This window comes from Mandrillus leucophaeus, unplaced genomic scaffold (genome assembly GCF_000951045.1).
Source record: "Mandrillus leucophaeus isolate KB7577 unplaced genomic scaffold, Mleu.le_1.0 Scaffold60, whole genome shotgun sequence".
NCBI classification, from domain to species: domain Eukaryota; kingdom Metazoa; phylum Chordata; class Mammalia; order Primates; family Cercopithecidae; genus Mandrillus; species Mandrillus leucophaeus.
The window spans coordinates 979306-1000273 of record NW_012106475.1 but is presented as its reverse complement, the minus strand read 5'-3'; positions in this window follow the sequence as shown (position 1 = coordinate 1000273).

Genomic DNA, 20968 nt, shown 5'->3' with positions numbered 1-20968 from the left:
TGGTAAGTGTATGTTCAGTTTAATAAGCAATTCCCAAACTGTTTTCCAAAGTGGCTATACCACTTTGTTTCTCTACCAGCAATATATGCATGCTTGCCAGCATTTGGTATTATCAGTTGGTTTTATTTTAGCAATTCTGATTAAGTTTGTAGAGTTTTTGTCTACTATAATCAGTGCTACAATGAATATCTTTATACACAGATCCTTTGTAATTAGGTGTTAATATATCCATAAGATACTTAGAGCTAGGGCCGGGTGCGGTGTCTCACACCTGTAATCCCAGCACTTTGGGAGGCCGAGGCAGGTCAATCACGAGGTCAAGAGATCGAGGCCATCCTGGCCAACTTGGTGAAACCCCATCTCTACTAAAAATACAAAATTAGCTGGGTGTGGTGGTGGGCACCTGTAATCCCAGCTACTTGGGAGGCTGAGGCATGAGAATCGCTTGAACTTGGGAGGTGGAGGTTGCAGTGAGCCAAGATCGCGCCACTGCACTCCAAACAAAGCGAGACTCCATCTCAACAACAACAAAAAAAGGATACTTAGAGCTAGAATTGATGGGTCAAAGGGTATGAAAAGTTCATTAGATATTGCCAAACAGCTTTCTGAGAAGGTAGTACGAATTTACCCACTTACCCAGTAGGTATGGTACTGCTGGTTTTCCCACATCCTCACCAAGGCAGTGAGTTTCTTTTTTTTTGTTTTGTTTGAGACAGAGTCTTGCTCTTTCACCCAGGCTGGAGTGCAGTGGCACAATCTCAGCTCACTGCAACCTCCGCCTCCCAGGTTCAAGCAATTCTCCTGTCTCAGCCTCGCGAGTAGCTGGGATTACAGGCATGCACCACCATATCCGGCTAATTTTGTATTTTTAGTTGAGATGGGGGTTTCTCCATGTTGGTCAGGCTGGTCTCAAACTCCTGACCTCAGGTGATCTGCCCACCTCGGCCTCCCAAAGTGTTGGGATTACAGGTGTGAGCCACTGCACCCAGCCTGCAGTGTGTTTCTTAATTTCAGCACACGTTTTAAAGTGAAGCTTTACTTTAGAGGATTGCTGTGTAAGTCTCTGGCTCTTCAGGTTGTTGGTGAGGACTCAGGGCAAAGCGTTTAGGGCAGTGCCTGCTGCATAGCAAGTGGCGACGGATGTGGGTTATTGCGTGATAACCACTAACAGCTCCACCACACGGTTACTTGCCTCTCTCTCTGAGTTCCTCATCAGTATATCCAGGAGCGATTTTCTCTGAAGGGCTCAAATGTTCTACCTGTGGAATTTAGTTAATCCCCATAATCTCTTTAAATGCTGGCCAGGAATTCAGGCACTGTGGCTTTATTTTGCTTTTGTTTTTTAATTAATACACTTTATTTATTTATTTTTTTAGATCAGATTTATGCTCACAGCAAAGCTGTGCAAAAGTACACGGAATTCCTAGGTACCACCATCCCCCACCACACACACACACACACACACACACACACACGCACTCCTCTACTATCAATCCCATCACCAGAGTGGTACATTTTTTGCAATTGATGAACTTACATCCACACATCATTACAACCCAGAGTCCATAATTTACCTTAAGGTTCACTCCTGGTGTTGCACATTCCTTGGGTTTTGAAAAATGTATAATGACGGGTATCTACTGTTATAGTATCATGCAGAATAGTTTCACTGCCCTAAAAATCCTTTGCGCTCTGCCTATTTATTCCTTCCTCCTAACCCCTGAAAACCACTAATGTCTTCACTGTCTCCATAGTTTTGCCTTTTCCAGAAGGTCATGTAGTTGAAATCATACAGTATATTGCCTTTTCAAACTGGCTTTTTTCACTTAGTAGTTCATGCGTTTATGTTCCTCTATGCTTTTCATGGCTCGATAGCTTATTTCTTTCTAGTGCTAGATAATATTCCATTGTCTGGATGTATCACTGTTTATTTATCCACCCACTTACTGAAAAACATATTGGTTGGGTCCAAGTTTTGGCAATTATGAGTAAAGTTGCTATGAATATCCTTGTGCATGTTTTTGTGTGGACATAAGTTTTCAATTTATTTGGGTTAATACTGAGGAGTGTATGGCAAGAGTATGTTTACTTTTGTAAGAAACTGCCAAACTGCTTTGCAAAGTGACTGTACTAGTTTGTATTTTCATCAGCAATGAATGGGAGTTCCTGTTGCTTCACAACCTTGTCAGCACTTCTTGGTGTCAGTGTTTTGGATTTTGGCCACTCTAATAGGTATATAGTGGTATCTCATTGTTTTAATTTGCAATTCCCTAATGACACAGGATCTTGAGCATCTCTTCATATGTTTACTTGGCATCTATATACCTTCTTTGGTGGGGTATCTGTTCAGGGTTTTTTGCTCATTTTTAAATCAGATTTTTTTGTTTTCTTATTGTTGAGTTTTAAGAGTTCTCTGTATATTTTGGGTAATAGTCCTTTACCAGGTGTACACTTTGCAAACACTTTCTCCCAGTCTGTGGCTTGTCTTCTTGTTCTGTTGGCTTTTTTTGTTTGTTTGTTTTGTTTTTTCCTTCAACCTCTTCCTTTTCCACATAACGATGTCTCTTCTATTTCATTATTTTTCACATCAGGTTCCATTCTGGAAGGGCTGCTTGCTTGGTGCACACACTCCGGGCATAGGCTGGTGCTCTCAGGTTCAGATAAATACTTTCAATAATCCTTGTAGACATTGCTTTTTGTTTGTTTTTTTCTGCTTGTTTGTTTGCTTGCTTGCTTTTTTTTTGAGACAGAGTCTTGCTCTGTTGCCCAGGTTGGAGTGCAGTGGTATGATCTTGGCTTAGTACAGCCTCAGCCTCCCAGATTCAAGTGATTCTTATGCCTCAGCATTCCGAATAGCTGGATTACAGGTGTGTGCCACCACGCCTAGATAATTTTTTGTATTTTTGTAGAGCTGGGGTTTCACCACGTTGGCCAGGCTGGTCTCGAACTCCTGACCTCAGGTGATCTGCCCTCCTTGGCCTCCCAAAGTGCTGGGATTACAGGCATGAGCTACTGCACCTGGCCCTTGTAGACATTCTTAACTTAGGGCTTTGAAAGACAAGAGGAAGGTTAGTTAAAATGACTGACTCTATACTATGGAATGAATTGTGTACAGGTATAGCTTAGGTATAACTATATACTGTGTATAGAGTTACAATAATTTTCAGGCATAATTAATTGTGACTCATTTCTCTTTTCTTTTTGAAAAGAATTTATTCTTATTTATTTATTTTTGTGGAGATGGGGTCTGACCATGTGGCCCAGGCTGGTCTTGAAGTCCTGGGCTCAAGAGATCCATCCTCCCACCTTGGCCTCTCGAAGTGCTGGGATTATAGGCATGAGCCACCAGCTGAAATAATATGTTTTTGATCATTTATTTTCTACTGACTCCAATAAAATATAAGTGCTAGGATAATAGGGACTTTGTTTTGTTCACCAGTGTGAGCCCAAAATAGTTTCTGGCACATAGTAGGCTGTGTATTCATATATGATGAATAACTTGAATGCATTTATGAATAAATTACTCTGGTATCCTGTATCCTTCATATAGTGGTGAGACCCTAAGGCAGTTATGGCTACAGGAAGTATCTATCTGCCTTGGTTCTGGGCCATTCTCTTCTCTGCTTGTCTTCAAACTTGCCTATGTATCCTGTGCCAAGTGATGACTGCATTATCTGCTGTTGAAAATGGGAACCCTAATTGCAAGGAATCCTTGGTTCCTGTGTCTAAAATTGCTCAGAGTGCAGATTTGAAGTACAGAGTATCCAAGAACTGTACTTTTATGGCTCTGGTTATAAAACATGCCACTCTAATTCTGCAAAATCCTCGCCACAGCTGCCAGGAAATGCCCCGGAAAGCTGCCATCAAGTGCCTTCTGCAAGCACAGCGGCTGCTAGAAGAGTTTCGGGAGGAAGAGAACCACTTCAAATTTTGGGCTATCTGGAAGATTCTCCATCCTACTCCCTCTACTTGGGAGACTTCTCCATTGTCGCCTTGGCTACAATAACTAGCTGATTAAAAAATAGAAGACATTGCCCTGCTGGGGTTGCTATGTATCCAGGCCAGGTGTATACAGGGGGTATTAGGTGGCCGCATAATAGAAGCCAGTACATTCTAATAGATTGATTAAGTCTATTAATATTATTTCAGGTTAACAATTAGGAAATGTGTATCTAAAAATTACATTATACCAAAGAAGATATGCAAGTGGTCAATAAGCACATGAAAAGATGTTCACCATCACTAATTGTTAGGGAAATGCAGATCAAAACCACAATGAGATATCACTTCACACCCATTAGAATGGCTGTTATTAAAAAAAAAAAAAGCATAAAAAACAGTGTTTCCAAGAATGTAAAGACATTGGAACCCTTGTGTGTCACTGGTAGGAATGTAAAACAGTACAGTCACTGTGGAAACCAGTATGGCAGTTCCTAAGAAAATTAAACATAGAATTGTCATATGATCTAGGAATTCCATGTCTGGGTATATATCAAAAAAAGTTGAAAGCAGAGATGCAAACAGATACTTGTTTGTTTGTTTGTTTTTTAACTTTTATTTTATTTTATTTGTGTATTTTGAGACAAGGTCTCACTCTGTCACCCAGGCTAGAATGTAGTGGTGCAATCACAACTCACTGCAGGCTTGACCTCATGGCCTCAAGTGACCCTCCCACCTCAGCACCACTGCCCCCCACCCCGCCAATGAGTAGTTGGGACTACAGGTGCATGCCTCTATGCACAGCTAATTTTTGTATTTTGTGTAGAGATAGGGTTTTGCCAGGTTGCCCAGGTTGGTCTTGAACTCCTGGGCTCAAGTGATCCATCCGCCTTGGCCTCCAAAAGTGCTGGGATTACAGGCATGAGCTACTGCGCCCAGCTTAACTTTTATTTTAGGTTCAGGGAGTTACATGTGCAGATTTGTTATATGGGTAAATTGCCTATCCCTGAGGTTTGGTGTATGAATGATTCTGTCACCCAAGTAGTGTGCATAATAGCCAATAGGTAGTTTTTCAATCCCCCACCGTGCCCTCCCTGTCAAGTAGTCCCCAGAGTCTGTTGTTCCATCCTTGTGTTCATGTGTGCTCAATATTTAGCTCTCATTTATAAATGAGAACATGTGGCATTTGGTTTTCTGTTCCTGCATGAGTTCACTTAGCATAATGGCCTCTAGCTGCAGCCATGTTGCTGCAAAGGACATGACTTCATTCTTTTTTATGGCTGCATAGTGTTCCATGGTATATATGCACCACATTTTCCTCATCTGGTCCACCACAAACAGATATTTGTGTACCAATGTTCATAGCGGCATTATTCACAGTAGCAAAAATGTGTAATCAACCCTAATGTCCATGGAAAGATGAATGAATAAATGAAACGGATGTAAACATACAAAGGAATATTATTCAGCCTTAAGGAATGAAATTGTGAAATATGCTACAACATGGGTAAACCTTAAAGGTATTATGCTAAGTGAAATAAGCCAGTTACAAAGGACAAATACTGTATGATTCCACTTATATAAGGTGCCTAGAATAATCAGATGTCTTTCTTCATAGGGACAGAAAGTAGAACAGTGGTTACCAGGTGCTGGGGGCAGGGCGCAATGAGAAGGAATACAGGTGCACAGAGTTTCAGTTTGGGATAATGAAAAAGTTTTGGAGATGGATAGTGGTGGTGGCTGTACAATGGTATGAATGCACTTAATGCCACTTGAATAGTAGGCTTAAAATGTTAAATTTTATGTATATTTCACCACAATAAAAGACCTCTAAAATTACATTATGTACATTTGGATCTGACTAATCTATCTCCTTTTAACAATGTACATGAAAAGAAGTAACAATAGTAGTAAATGCTTAGACTTAATGTTTCCTAAGTGCTTTGTATGCATTCATGTATTCTTCCAACACCAATAATGAGTCAGCTTCTGTTACATTCTCCAATTTACAGCTAAGGAAATGGAAACAGAGAAAGGTCAGGTGACTTGCCAAGGGTCACAGAGCTAGTAAGTGGTGAAGCCAAATCAAACCCAGGCTAGGTAGCGAGACTGTGCCTGCACCCACTGTGGCATGCTGCCTCTCTGATTCTGTAATGCACAAATATGAGTGCAAGCGGGGCAGCTCACCGAATGTGATCTGCTGTTCTGCCACGCTGTAGCTCTTTCATGTCCTGAGTTGACAAGCTCCGACTTGGAGAAGGCCTGCAGCCTCTGAGCAGTGAGGAGTGGAGTATTCTGAACTGTCTCCGGGATTGGGCTCGCAGATGGTTAAACACCCATGTGCGCTTTGCATGGGGCTCCTCTGGGATATGCATAATTCAAATGACGACAGGAGCATTTCGTTTTGTATTGGCTGGTACACAGTCAATGGAGCAAGCAGGAGCCGGCTGATTTCCAGAGAGACAGAAAGCTCGAAAACTGCAACTGAGAGTCATTTATTCCTTCTACTCCACAGGGTTCTCTCACTAAAGTACAGAAATCAGACTGACATGCGATGGCCAGCTCTTCCATCTGTGGAGGATGCAGCACTCCAGAAAGGCAAGCAGGGATAAGGAGGAGGGGCCCGGATCTGCCCTGGAAATTAGCCACGAAGAATGATGGTCCCTGCAGTGCTTTGCTATGATTTCAGGATCCCTCATCCCAATCAATTAAGAGGAGGGGGACGGAGTCCAATCATCACATGCAGTTACCTCAACCTATCAAGCCATTATCTGTGAAACTTTTCGTTATTTTTGTTGTTGTGATAATACTAAGAGCTGACATCGAGAGCTGACTACATGCCAGGCATTGTACTAAACACTTTATGCATCTCATATCATTTCCACTCCACCACAACCATCTGAGGGAGGTGTTGTTCTTACCTGCATTTTACACGCTGAGAGGCCCAGAAAGGTTAAGAAACTGTCCAAGTTCACACACAGAGACAGAGCCAGGATTCAGATCCTGGTCTTGTTGAACCTGTTGCCTATACTCCTAACTGCTAAGCTATGCTTTTGTTATAAAAGAAGAATGTGTTTACATTAATTCTCTGATAGACGGAGAAAAAAAGGGTAGGATTCTGTTAGGTTGAAAAGGCTGTTTTGTAGGTCAAAACAGTAAACCATTGTCAATTTAAGATTTTGTAGCTGAGCAACTGATGAATTTTCTCTTTCATACCCTGGTCATGGTAATGGGACTAATACATGTAAAGTTATGAATTGCTGTTAGGTTTTGTCATCATCCTGAAAGCAAAAGTGTCCCTTGATAGCTGGGTTGGAACCCTGGGGTCACCCTTCTCTGTATAGTCTTGATAGGAAAGGAAGTCCCCAGGGTAGGACAGGGCTGCTGAGGAGACCTCTGCCCACTGTCTAGCACATATGGACAAAGATAGCATGCTCTTTATACTGCTTTTTTGGGGAGGTGATGGGACCAGTGTATCCTGGAATTCTTCAAGTTTTTTAGTGTCTCTCCTCTCCAAACAGTAAGTCTTTGCATTATTTGATGTCTGAAAAGTTGCCTCTGAATCTCTTTGCTTCATTATCCTATAGTGTCAATTATATTGTTAATGCACACATTCTATGGTGTATGCATGTGTGTACATATATAGTCATGTACCACATAATGACATCTTGGTCACTGACAGACATATAACGGTGGTCCCATAAGATTATAATACCATATTTCTACTGTATCTTTTCTATGTTTAGATACACAAATACTTACCATTGTGTTTCAATTGCCTACAGTATTCAGTACAGTAACAAGCTGTACAGGTTTGTAGCCTTGGCCATAGCAATAGGCCATACCACATAGCTTAGGTGTAGTAGGTTATACCCTCTAGGTTTGTGTAAGTACACCCTAGTGTTTCCACAATGAAGAAATCATTAGCCAGGCATGGTGGCATGTAATCCCAACCACTCAAGAGGCTGAGGTGGAGGACTGCTTGAACCTGTGAGGTTGAGTTTGCAGTGAGGTTGCACCACTGCACTCCAGCCTGGGTGACACAGCGAGACCTCACTCAAAAACAAAAAAGAAGAAATCACCTAATGACACATTTCTCAGAACGTATCCCTATTGTTAAGTAATGCATGTATATAGTTACTGTTAACTAAGAAAAACTCTCTTGCTTTCAGAGCAGAGCATTTCTATTTTCCTTCTCATTTTTACAAAAACAGGGTAAAGTAAGTTTTTATAATAACACATTGAAAGATTAAAGTTTTTTCCATAGGTGGAATGGAAGGTAAAAATTTTTTAAAAGATTAAAATTTTTAAAGAGGAAGGAAAAATGTTTTATACCAATCCACCAAATGGAAAAAGGAAGGAAATCCTGACACATGCTACAACATGGGTAAAGCTTGAGGACATTGTGCTAAGTGAAATAAGCTAATCACAGAAGGACAAACACTGTATTATTTCCCTTATATGAGTAGTCAAACCTACAGAAAGTAGAGTAGTGATTGTCAGGGCATAGGGGTTGTAAAAAGAGTGAGAAATGAAGGGTTTTTGGTGGCCAGGCATGGTGGCTCATGCCTGTAATCCCAACACTTTGGGAGACTGAGGCAGCAGGATGACTTGAGCCCAGAGGTTCGAGAGCAGCCTGGGCAACATAGTGAGAACCTGTCTTTAAAATAAATGAATAGGAAAAAAATATGAAAAATAGTTCTTGTTCAGAGAGTATAGAGTTTCAGTTTTGCAAGATTCCAGTTTGCAAGATGAAAAGGTTCTGGAGATTGATTGTACAACAATATAAATATACGTAACACTACCAAGCAGTATCCTTAAAAGTGTTGAAGATGGTAAATTTTATGTTATGTGTATTTTACCATAATTTTTAAAACTTTAAATGAAAAACAAATCCAGTTTTCCCAAGATTTCTTTTTTCTTTTTTTCCTAAGATGGAGTCTTGTTCTGTTGCCCAGGCTAGAGTATAGTGGCATGATCTCAGCTCACTGCAACCTCCGCCTCCCAGGTTCAAGTGATTCTCCTGCCTCAGCCTCCCGAGTAGCTGGGATTACAGGCGTGTGCCACCACACCCGGCCAATTTTTGTATTTTTAGTAGAGGCGGGGTTTCACCATATTGGCCAGGCTGGTCTTGAATTCCTGACCTCAGGTGATCCCCCCGCCTTGGCCTCCCAAAGTGCTGGAATTACAGGTGTGAGCCACCATGCTTGACCCAAGATTTTTTATTATATGGAAAGATATACAGATGGTCCATGAAAATGATTTTAGAATTCAAAAACAAAAGTGAAGACCTAGTAAGATAGAGACTTATTCCTCCTTTTAAACAGCTAGTCCTTGAGAATTAAGGGGCTCTTTAAATAGAAAAAGCTAATTGACACTTTTTCTTTCTTGTGATGTCAGAAATATGACATTTTACCCATAAACATTTATAGGATTTTAATGCCTTAGTTGTAAGCTCCTTCCAGAACAAATAAACATGTAGCTTTAAAAATATAACTGACAGCAATTCCTAGGCAAGTCCTAGTTCTGGGTTGGGCTTAGAGCCAGTGGACTAGGGCAGCATGTGACCTATGGAGACACCAGCTGGGGTGGCTAAGGAAGTGCTGGTGCCACTCTCCCTTAACCCCAGGCAGCACAGCTTACAACAAAGAAAGTGACTCTTTCCTTCTGCTTGAGGAGAGGAGAGCAAAGAATAAAGAGAACTTTGTCTTGCCTCTTGGATATTAGCTCAGCCTCAATAGAATAGGGCACTGGGCAGAGTTGTGAGACCCCCATTCTAGGCCTTAGCTCCCAGATAAATCTCTATACATACCCAGGGCCAGAAGGGAACTCGCTGCCTTGAAGGGAAAGACCCAGTCCTGGCAGCATTCTGTACCTACTGACCAAAGAGCCCCTGGGCACTGAATAACCAACAGAAATACCCAGGAAATACTCCATGGGCTTTGGGTGAGCCTCTGAGATGTACTGGCTTCAGGTGAGACTCAGCACATTCCCAGCTGTCGTAGCTATGATGAAAGACTCCTTCTGCTTGAGAAAAGCAGAGGGAAAAGTAAAGGGGACTTTGTCTCACACCTTAGGTATCAGCTTGTCCAAAGGCGGGTAGAGCATCAAAGGGGTTCTTGGGGTCCTGACCTCGGCTCTTGGATGGCATTTCTGGACCTGCCCTGGGCCAGAGGGGAGCCCATTGCTCTGCAGGAGGAGTCCCTTTCCTGGCAGCATTCACCACAAGCTGACTGAAGAGTCCTCAGACTTTTAAGTGAACATTGGTGGTGGCTTGGCAGAACTCCCCAAGGGCCGGTGGTGATGGTGGCCCCTGGGAGAGGCTTCTTTGCCTGTGGAAAGGGGAGGGAAGAGCAGGAAGAATTTGTCTTGCAGTTTGAGGGCCAATTTAGCCACAGTAGAATGGAACATCAGGTAGATTTCTAAGGTTTTTGACTCTAGTCCATAATAACGTCTCTGGACCTGCCTGGATCCAGGAGGAGGTCCTGCCCTAAAGGGAAGGACACAAACCTGACTGACTTCTCCACCTGCTGATTATAGATCCCTAGGGCCTTAAGCGAACATAGGCAATAGCCAGGTAGTGGTTACAGTGAACCTTGGGTGAGATCCATTGCTTTGCTGGCTTCAGGTCTAACCCAGTGCAGTCCCAGTGGTGGTAGCCACAGTGGTACTTGTGTCACCCCACTCTGAGCTCCAGGCAGCTCAGCACAGAAAAAGAGACTCCATTTGTTTGGGAGAAAGTAAGGGAAGAGAACAAAAACCTCTGCCTAATAATCCAGAGAATTCTTCCAGGTCTTATCCAAGACCATCAACATAGTACCTTTACGAATCTGCAAGAACCACAGCATTATTGGGCTTGGGGCTTAAGTCCTTTGAATACCTGGAAAGCCTTTCCAAGAAAGACAGGCACAAACAAGCCCAGACTGTGGAGAGTACAATAAATACCTAACTCTTCAATGCCCAGACACCAAAGAACATCCACAAGCGTCAAGACCATCCAGGAAAACATCACCTCACCAAACAAACTAAGAAAGACACCAGGACCAATCCTGGAGAAATAGAGATATGAGATCTTTCAGACAGAGAGTTCAAAATAGTTGTTTTGAGGAAATTCAAGATAACACAGAGAAGGAATTCAAAATTCTATCAGATAAATTTAACAAAGAGATTAAAATAATAATAAAGAATCAAGAAGAAATTCTAGAGTTGGAAACTGCAACTGACACATTGAAGAATGCATCACTCTCTTAATAGCAGAACTGATCAAGCAGAAGAATGAATTATGTCAGGTGTGGTGGCTCACACCTGTAATCCTGGCACTTTGAGAGACTGAGGCAAGAGGATCGCTTGAGCCCAGGAGTTTGAGATCAGCCTGGGCAACATAGCAAGACTATACACTCTCTCTCTCGGTGTGTGTGTATATGAAATATATATATATATGAAATCTTGTAGGCATGCTTCATTATTTTTTATTCTTTTTTTCTTTTGTCTCTTCTGACTGCATTTTCAAATAGCCTAGCTTCAAGCTCACTAATTCTACAGGCCAATATCACTGATTAATATGGATGCAAAAGTCCTCAACAAAATACTAGCAAACCAACTTCGACAACACATTAAAAAGATCATTCATTGTGGCCAAGCTTTATCCCAGGGACGTAAGGATGTTTCAGCATATGCAAATCAATCAATGTGATACATCACATCAGCAAAATGAAGGACACAAACCATATGATCATTTCAATTGATGCTGAAAAAGCATATGATAAAATTCAGCATCCATTCATGATAAAAATCCTCCACAAACTAGGTATACAAGGAACACACCTCAACATAATTAAAGCCAACTGCAACAGACCCACAGCTGTTATCACAATGAATGGGGAAAATGGAAAGTCTTTCCCCCAAGATCTGGAACATGACAAAGATGCTCACTTTCAGCACCATTATTCAGCAAAGTACTAGAAGTCCTAGCTAGAGCAATCAGACCAGAGAAAGAAGTAAAGGGCATCCAAATTGGAAAGGAAGAAATCAAATTATCCTGGTTTTCAGATGATATGATCTTATATTTTGAAAATTTAGATTCCACCAAAAAAACTATCAGAACTGACAAACTTAGTAAAGTTGCAGGATACAAAATCGACATACAAAATTCACTAGCACTTTTTTTTTTTTTTTGAGATGGAGTCTCGCTCTGTCACCCAGGCTGGAGTGCAGTGGTATAATCTTGGCTAACTGCGACCTCTGCCTCCTGGGGTCAAGCAATTCTCCTGCCTCAGCCTCCTGAGTAACTGGAATTACAGGTGTGCATGACCATGCCCAGTTAGTTTTTGTATTTTTAGTAGAGATGGGATTTCACCATGTTGGCCAGGCTGGTCTCGAACTCCTGACCTCAGGTGATCCACCCACCTTGGCCTCCCAATGTGCTGGGATTACAGGCGTGAGCCACTGTCCCTGGCCAAAATTCAGTAGCATTTCCATATGCCAACACTGAACAATCTGAAAAACAAATTTTTTTAAAAATCCCATTTACAATAGCCACAAATAAAATTAAATATATGGGAATTAACTTATCCAAAGAAGTGAAGGATCTCTACAATGAAAATGATAAAACTATAAAATACTGATGAAAAAATTGAAGAGGGCATTAAAAAAATGGAAAGATATTCCATGTTCATTGATTGGAAGAATCAAAATTGTTAAAATGTCCATACTACCCAAAGCAAATCTAAAGACTCAATGCAATCCCTATCAAAACATCAATGATGTTTTTCACAGAAATAGAAAAAAAATCCTAAAATTTAAATGGAACCACAAAAGACCCAGAATAGCCAAAGCTATCCTAAGCAAAAAGAACAAAACTGGAGGAATCACATTACCTGACTTCAAATTATGCTACAGAGCTACAGTAACCAAAAATGCACGATACTTGCATAAAAGCAGACACGTAGGCCAATGGAGCAGGACAGAGAACCCAGAAACAAACCTGTGCATGTACAGTGAACTAATTTTTGACAAATGTGCCAAGAACATACATCGGGGAAAGGACAGTCTCTTCAAAATAGTGCTGGGAAAATTGGATATCAATATGCAGAAGAATGAAACTAGACCCCTATCTCTTGCCACGTACAAACATCAAATCAAAGTGTGTTAAAGACTCAAATGTAAGAACTCAAACTATGAAACTATTACACAAAATATTGGGGAGATTCTCCAGGACATTGATCTGGGCAAAAATTTTCTTGAGTAATACTCTGTAAGTACAGGCAACCAAAGCAAAAATGGACAAGTGGGATTACATCAAGTTAAAAAGGTTCTGCATAGCAAAGGAAACAACCAAGTGAAGAGTCAATCCACCGAATGGGGGAAAATATTTGCAAACTACCCATCTGACAAGGGATTAATGACCAAAATATATAAGGAGCTCAAACAACTCTGTAGGAAAAAATATCTGAGTAGACAGTTCTCAAAAGAAGACATGCAAATGGCAAACAGGCATATGAAAAGGTGCTCAACATCACTGATCATCAGAGAAATACAAATCAAAACTACAATGAGATATCATCTAACCCCAGTTAAAATGGCATTTATGCTGCTGAGGATGTGAAGAAAAGGAAACCCTTGTACACTCTTGGTGGGAATGTAAGTTAGTAGAACCCTATAGAAAACAGTATGGAGGTTCCTCAAAAAACTAAAAATAGAGCTACCATATGATCCAGCAATCCCACTGCTGGGTATATACCCAAAAGAAAGAAAATCAGTATATTGAGGAAACACCTGCACTCCATGTTTGTTGCAGCACTGTTCATAATAGCCAAGATTTGGAAGCAACCTAAGTGTCCATTAACAGATGAATAGGCCAGGCACAGTGGCTCACACCTGTAATCCCAGCACTTTGGGAGGTCCAGGTGGGTGGATCACCTGAGGTCAGGAGTACAAGACCAGCCTGTCCATCATGGTGAAACCTGTCTCTACTAAAAGACAAAAATTAGCCAGGCATGGTGGCAGGCATCTGTAATCCCAGCTACTTGGGAGGCTGAGGCAGGAGAATCAGTTGAACCCGGGAGGTGGGGGTTGCAGTGAGCCCAGATTGCGCCAGTGTACTCCAACCTGGGCGACAGAGGGAGACTCCGTCTCAAAAAACAAAACAAAACAAAACAAACCAAAAAACCCAGATGAATGGATAAAGAAAATACAGTACATAAAGACAATAAAGCACTACTCAGTTGTTAAAAAAGAATGAGATCCTATCATTTGCAACAACATGGACAGAACTGGAGATCATTATCTAAGTGACATAAACCAGGCACAGAAAGACAAACGTCACATGTTCTCATTTATTTGTGGGAGCTAAAAATTAAAACAATTGAACGGATGGATAGTGAATAGAAGGATGGTTACCAGAGGGTGGGAAGGATAATAGGATAGCGAGGTGGAAGTAGGAATAGTTAATGGGTACAAAAAGTACTCAGTGTCTACCAGGCTGGTGTCGAACTCCTGACCTCAAGTGATTCACTTGTCTTGGCTTCCCAAAGTGCTGGAACTACAGGCATGAGCCACTGTGCCCGGACTTTCTTTTCTTTTCTTTTTTTCATATGACATGAGGTCTCACTCTATCACCCAGGCCCTAGTTAGAAAGAATAAGTAAGACTTACTATTTGATAGCACAACAGGGTAACTATAATCAATAATAACTTAATTGTACATTTAAAAATAAAAGAGGCTGGGTGCGGTGGCTCATGCCTGTAATCCCAGCACTTTGGGAGACCAAGATGGGTGGATCACTTGAGGTCAGGAGTTTGAGATCAGTCTGGCCAACATGGCGAAACACCGTCTTCATTAAAAAATATAAAAATTAACTGGGTATGGTGTGTGTGTGACTCCATCTCAAAAACCTAAAAACTAAAAGAGGCTAGGTGTGGTGGCTTAGGCCTGTAATCTCAGCACTTTGGGAGATTGAGGCAGGAGGATCACTTGAGCCCAGGAGTTTGAGACCAGCCTGGCAATATAGTTAGACCTTGTTTCTACAAAAAAAAATTTTTTTTTAAATTAGCCAAGAGTGATGGTGTATGCCTGTAGTCTCAGCAACTCAGAAGGCTGAGGTGGGGGGATTGCTTGAGTATAGTTGGATTGTTTGTAATACAAAGGATAAATGCTTCAGGGGATGGATGCCCCCCCCGCCCCGCCCTTTTTTTTTGAGATGGAGTTTCACTCTGTTGCCAGGCTGGAGTGCAATGGCGTGATCTCGAGTCACTGGAACCTCTCCCTCCTAGATTCAAGCAATTCTGCTGCCTCAGCCTACCAAGTAGCTCGGATTACAGGCGCCACCACACCTGGCTAATTTTTGTATTTTTAGTAGAGATGTGGTTTTACCAGGTTGGCCAGGCTGGTCTCAAACTCCTCACCTCAAGTGATCAACCTGCCTTGGCCTCCCAAAGTGTTGGGATTACAGGCGTGAGCCACTGTGAGCGGCCTTTTGTTTTGTTTTGTTTTAAATTTGAGACAAGGTCTCACTCTGTCACCCAGGCCCCAATCTTGTATGCAGTGGCATGATCTCGGCTTCCTGCAGCCTCCACCTCCTGGGCTCAAGTGATCCTCCCACCTCAGCCTCTGAAGTAGCTGGGACCACAGGTGCCCATCACCACACTTGGCTAATTTTTTGTATTTTTCATAGAGACGGGGTCTTGCTATGTTGCCCAGGCTGGTCTTGAACTCCTGAGCTCAAGGGATCTGCTAGCCTCGGCCTCCCAAAGTGCTGGGACTATAGTCATGAGCCACCATGCTTGGCCATAATGCAGAATTTCATACTGTTAGACATATTTTAAAACATATCTACTCTGAATGCAAGCTTTTTGTCCTTCTCTCCATGCCCAAATACCCTCACAGGTAGTTTTCACAAAAAGCAGAATCATATTTATATCTTATGTTAACTTCAATACTGCTAACTTAAAGTGCCTGAAAGAGTTGCTTTTTTATATCTGTTATTGAGATGGCATTTATATCTGTTGTTATTATACCTTTGTTCGTAAAATGGAAAAGGATCAAAAATATTTTCTATAGCTGTTTGGGGTAACAATCAAACATCACTGCTCATACTGTATGAGTAGAGGCTTCGTGAACACAGGTACAGGTGTAAAGGGTAGGAGATTAATACAGTCACAGATATTTTATGAGAACAAGGTAATTATGATGTGTCAGAAATGAGTAGGTCAGAAACTCTAATGTAATGAATACAAGCAAATACTATCTGTAATTAAGAAACTTTAAGATCAAGGAACCTAAACAAAGTCTTCAAAGCCTTTAAGACATGATTAACTCCTTAGGTGGGACTATATGATACACACTTTGTTCTCAGTTATTCTGTATTTAATACCATGTATTGAATACAAGTACTGAATATTTACTGGTGACACCCCTCTAGAGGTAGGTAGACTATCAGTGCAGGTCATAAGCCAAATTTCTCAAGTTATCTTTTATGGCTTTGAAAAATTTGTTTCCTATTTCTCTTTCTCTGAATTATACTTCACATTGCTATGACCTTGTCATTTTATGACTTCATTTTATTGCTAGTCAATAACCTTGAGTGACTAAAACTATCTTTTCTTTTTTTTTTTTTTTTTTGAGATGGAGTCTCACTCTGTAGCCCAGGCTGGAATGTAGTGGTGCAATCTCGGCTCACTGCAACCTCTGCCTCCTAGGTTCAAGCGATTCTGCTGCCTCAGCCTCCCGAGTAGCTGGGACTACAAGTGCCCGCCACCACACTTGGTTAATTTTTGTATTTTAGTAGAGATGAGGTTTCACCCTGTTGGCCAGGCTGGTCTCTAACTCCTGACCTCAAGTGATCCTCCTGCCTCAGCCTCCCAAAGTGCTGCAATTACAGGTGTGAGCCAGCGCCTGGCCTAAAACTATCTTTTCAATTGATCTGTTCTGAATAATGCCTCACCAATGACTACTCATGGTTGAGTTAGATCACAAATCATTTGAGGTTGTGACTAGCTGCCAGTAACATTATTAGAGCTGACTTTTGTTTGGTTAACTTTGCTGAACAACTCAATCTGTGCTCACACATATAGAAGTATAGGCTGTCGTAACTGCTCTTGCAGTAAAATAATGTTGGGTGTATTTTAGAATTTAGCATTTATTGTCTTTACTTATTCTAAATAAGTTACTTGCTATGTCATTAGCTAGGATATGACACATGAGGTGTTTTAGCAATTCTTAGCTATGTTTTACCCAACTATTAGAGATAAAATTAATGATTTCATTGTTCACTAGGTCTGAGTTTGATTTTCTAAGAATATTAGATTTTAGCAGTACTCATAAAAAATGGGCAACTTTCAAAAATAAATGGACATTTTATTTAAATTTTTTTTACCATACATGTATTACTTTTGTGATTAAAGATTTACGTTTGTTTTTATGTTAGAGCAATTGTGTAGATAATGCTACAAATAATCATATAGTATGTACTTCCCCTAAAGGGGTAACTATCTCTTAGTCTAAATAATTTTTATCTCTTACCTTAGATTAGACTCAGAACTAGGGCAAAATATAGGGTGTCCAGTTGAGCCTGAACTTTGGCTAAATAACAAATAATTTTTTAGTATGTCTGAAATATTAAATGGGACTTATCCTAAAAAATTCATTATTTCTCTGAAATTCAATTTTATCTAGGTATCTTATATTTTTATTTACTAAATCTGGCAACCCTACACTGAACACATTAGATTCTGACAAATAAAATAACTACTTGCAATATATAATAAAACATTTTTAAAGTGGGAAAAACAAGTAAGAAATGAGGACTTCTATTCTGACAGCATGGTTGATTAGATAGCCTGAACAACACTCATATGAGAACAACCACAAATGCTAGATAAAATATGAAACAGTTTTCAATGCATTGCTGAGCTGGCAAGACTGTAAGGAATTTCTGAAGCCAAAAACAAAGGGAAAGTGAGAATCAGAGAGGCAGTTCTCATCTCAAGGACAACTGCTGAATCCTGGTGACGATAAGCTTCAGATTTGACAACCACACAGGCATGAGACAGGAGATGAAACCCAGGGTCCAATAAAAGTAGGGCATCTAATGGGAGTTGCTTGCAAAAATGTTGGGCAAAAAAACCCCACAAAACTATATTTTTAGTTTAAGGGTGAACTATACATACCTGCCTCACAAAAGGGGACAATAAAAAAACTTGGCTGTCTCCAGTATGAAAGGAGAATCAATCTTGGGGCCCCCAAATCACTAAGTTAAAGGGAAAATCAAACTGGGAACTGCTTAGGGCCAACCTGCCTCCCATCCTACTGAAAGTCACCCCTCTGCTCACTGAGATAAATGCATATCTGATTGCCTCCTTTGGGGAGGCTAATCAGAAACTCAAAAGAATGCAACCATTTGTCCCTTATTTACCTATGACCTGGAGGCCCCTCCCAGCTTTGAGTCTTCCCGCCCTTGCTTCAAGTTGTCACGCCTTTCTAGACCAATCCAACGTTCATCTTGCATATGTTGATGGATGTCTCATGTCTCCCCAGAGTGTATACAACCAAACTGTGCTCAGATCATCTTGGGCACATGTCTGAGGCTGTGTCATGGGCATGTGTCCTCAACCTTGGCAAAATAAACTTTCTAAATTAACTGAGACCTATCTCAGATTTTGGGGGTTCACACCAGCTTGATGCTAGATGGAAGGGGAAAAAATTTCTCCCTGAGAATTCACATTCACAAGCCAATCTTCATGTGATTTTTCAGCCTAAATGATTTTTATTTTTATTTTTATTTTTGAGATGCAGTCTTACTCTGTCGCCTAGGCTGGAGTGCAGTGGCATGATCTTGGCTCACTGCAATCTCTGTCTCCCAAGTGCAAGCGATTTTCCTGCCTCAGCCTCCGGAGTAGCTGGGATTACAGGCGTGTGCTACCACATCTGGCTAATTTCTTATATTTTTGGTAGAGATGGGGTTTCACCATGTTGGCCAGGCTGGTCTCGAACTCCTGACCTCAAGTGATCTGCCCACCTCGGCCTCCGAAAGTGCTGGGATTACAGGCATGAACCACTGCGCCTGGCCTTTTCAGCCTAAATTAATACCACCTACATGTCCTGAAAACCTCAAGTCAATTTTTTAAAGTGATCCTGGCTGCTAAGTGAATGAAGTACCTGGAAGAAGCAAATATAAATATTCTTTCAAGAAACATACTTTTAACCCAAATCTGAAAGAATTTCCACTGAAGAGATTCCAAGCAGTATAAATGTATTGTAAAACAAACAAAATTACAACAAAACAAAACACAGGAAGCAAAGCACCATGATCAAGAGCCAGCAGAAACAACAGACTATAGCACCAAACCTATAAATATTTCACATATTGGTATTACCAGCTATGGATCCTATTCTAGCCTGCTCTATTCTATTATATCCTCACTTAAAACACAAAGAAGTTAAAACTTCTAGAAATAAAAAAAAATGAAATTAAAAATTCAACTTCATACTGCAGAAGAGAAACTGAAAGCTGGAGCTGAAAAAATTAAGCAGGAGGCAGCAATGAAAGACAGGAATATGGAAAATATGAAAGAGATGGTAAGAAACGTAAAGTGAAAAGATCTAACAGATGCCTAATGGGATTTCCAAAAGGAAAGAAGAGAGGAAGTAAAGCTGAGCCAATATTTGAAAAGTTAATGGCTGAGAATTTTCCAGAAGTGATGAAAAACACCAATCCTCAAATTCAGGATGTCTGATATATCCCAAGTAGCATCAATAAAAAGAAATCCACATCATAGGATGTGACTTTCAACCAGTGAAATTGAAGAGCAATAATAACAGAGAGGAGATATGAAAATCACCCAGAACAAAGGACAGATTACTTACAAAGGATGATTGATGGCTAAATTCTCAGCAGAAAAAATAACTGTCGATCTAAAATTGTATAGCTTGTGAAACGATTTTTCAAGAATGAAGGAAAAAATACATTTTAATATAAACAAAAACTATATGAGCTTACTACCAAAAGTCCTGTACCAAAGGGAATTCTAAAGGATATCATTGGCACAAATGAAATATAGCTCCAGATCAGAGGTCTGAGATATAAGAAGGAATCATAAGCAAAGAAATAGAAATGTATGTGGGTCAATTCAAACAATATTAACTATAAAACTGAGATATTATTTGTGGAGCTAAAAAAGAACTAATTTATAAGCTATCTAAGGTATTTGTATTGTTTTGATGGATTTCTATTTAAAACAGATATATCTATATCTATATATCTATGTATCTGTTCCTTATTCCTTTGGAGTAAGGAAATGGAGGCAGAAACAGAGGGAACTCAGTCAGTTAAAAAAAAAAAAAGGCAAGAAAGGAGAAAACAGAAAAAGTGTGACAGATAAGAAGTGACAATGGTGGGAATTGAACGGTATCCAGGCTTGAAAGTGCTGAGATTTGGCTGCCTGGGGCCAGTGGGGAGGGGAAGCTGAGCTTCAGCGTGGTCCTGAAAACTAGGAGTAGTCCCCTACTGGAACACCACTCTTGCCTCAGGGGCTGGCTTGGCAAGAGTATAGTGATCCAGGGTGCAATGCCCGAGCAGCCAGCACGCTCAAGCATGTTTGGGTATCATTAGTCCCAGAAGACCCAGTGCAGAGTGGCATCTGCTTCAGGACAGCTCTCGTTGTTAGGCAGGACTGTGCTGGAGGTGGGAGTGGGGGATGCAGAGAGCTTGAAGAGGGAAGCTAGCTGTAGTAGTTTCAGGGTTCAGAGAAGGCCACTGTGCTGCAGGGAGCCACTGTGCTGCAGGGAGACAGGGCAGGGTACCTGGGCAGGAGCCAAGGGGAGAATCCAGTCTGGTTGATGGTGCAGAATGTTTGAGGAGCCCTGCAAGACCCAGTCTGGGGGTTTGGTCCCTGGTTTCCAGGTACTGAGGAAGATTGAGACAAAGGCGGAAGGCTAAAAGAATGTCATCCTTCTAGCCTCATCTCTCCTTTCCAATTACTCTCCGTCTAGGTCAGAAGCATTTCTTTTTTTTTTTTTTTTTTTTTTGAGATGG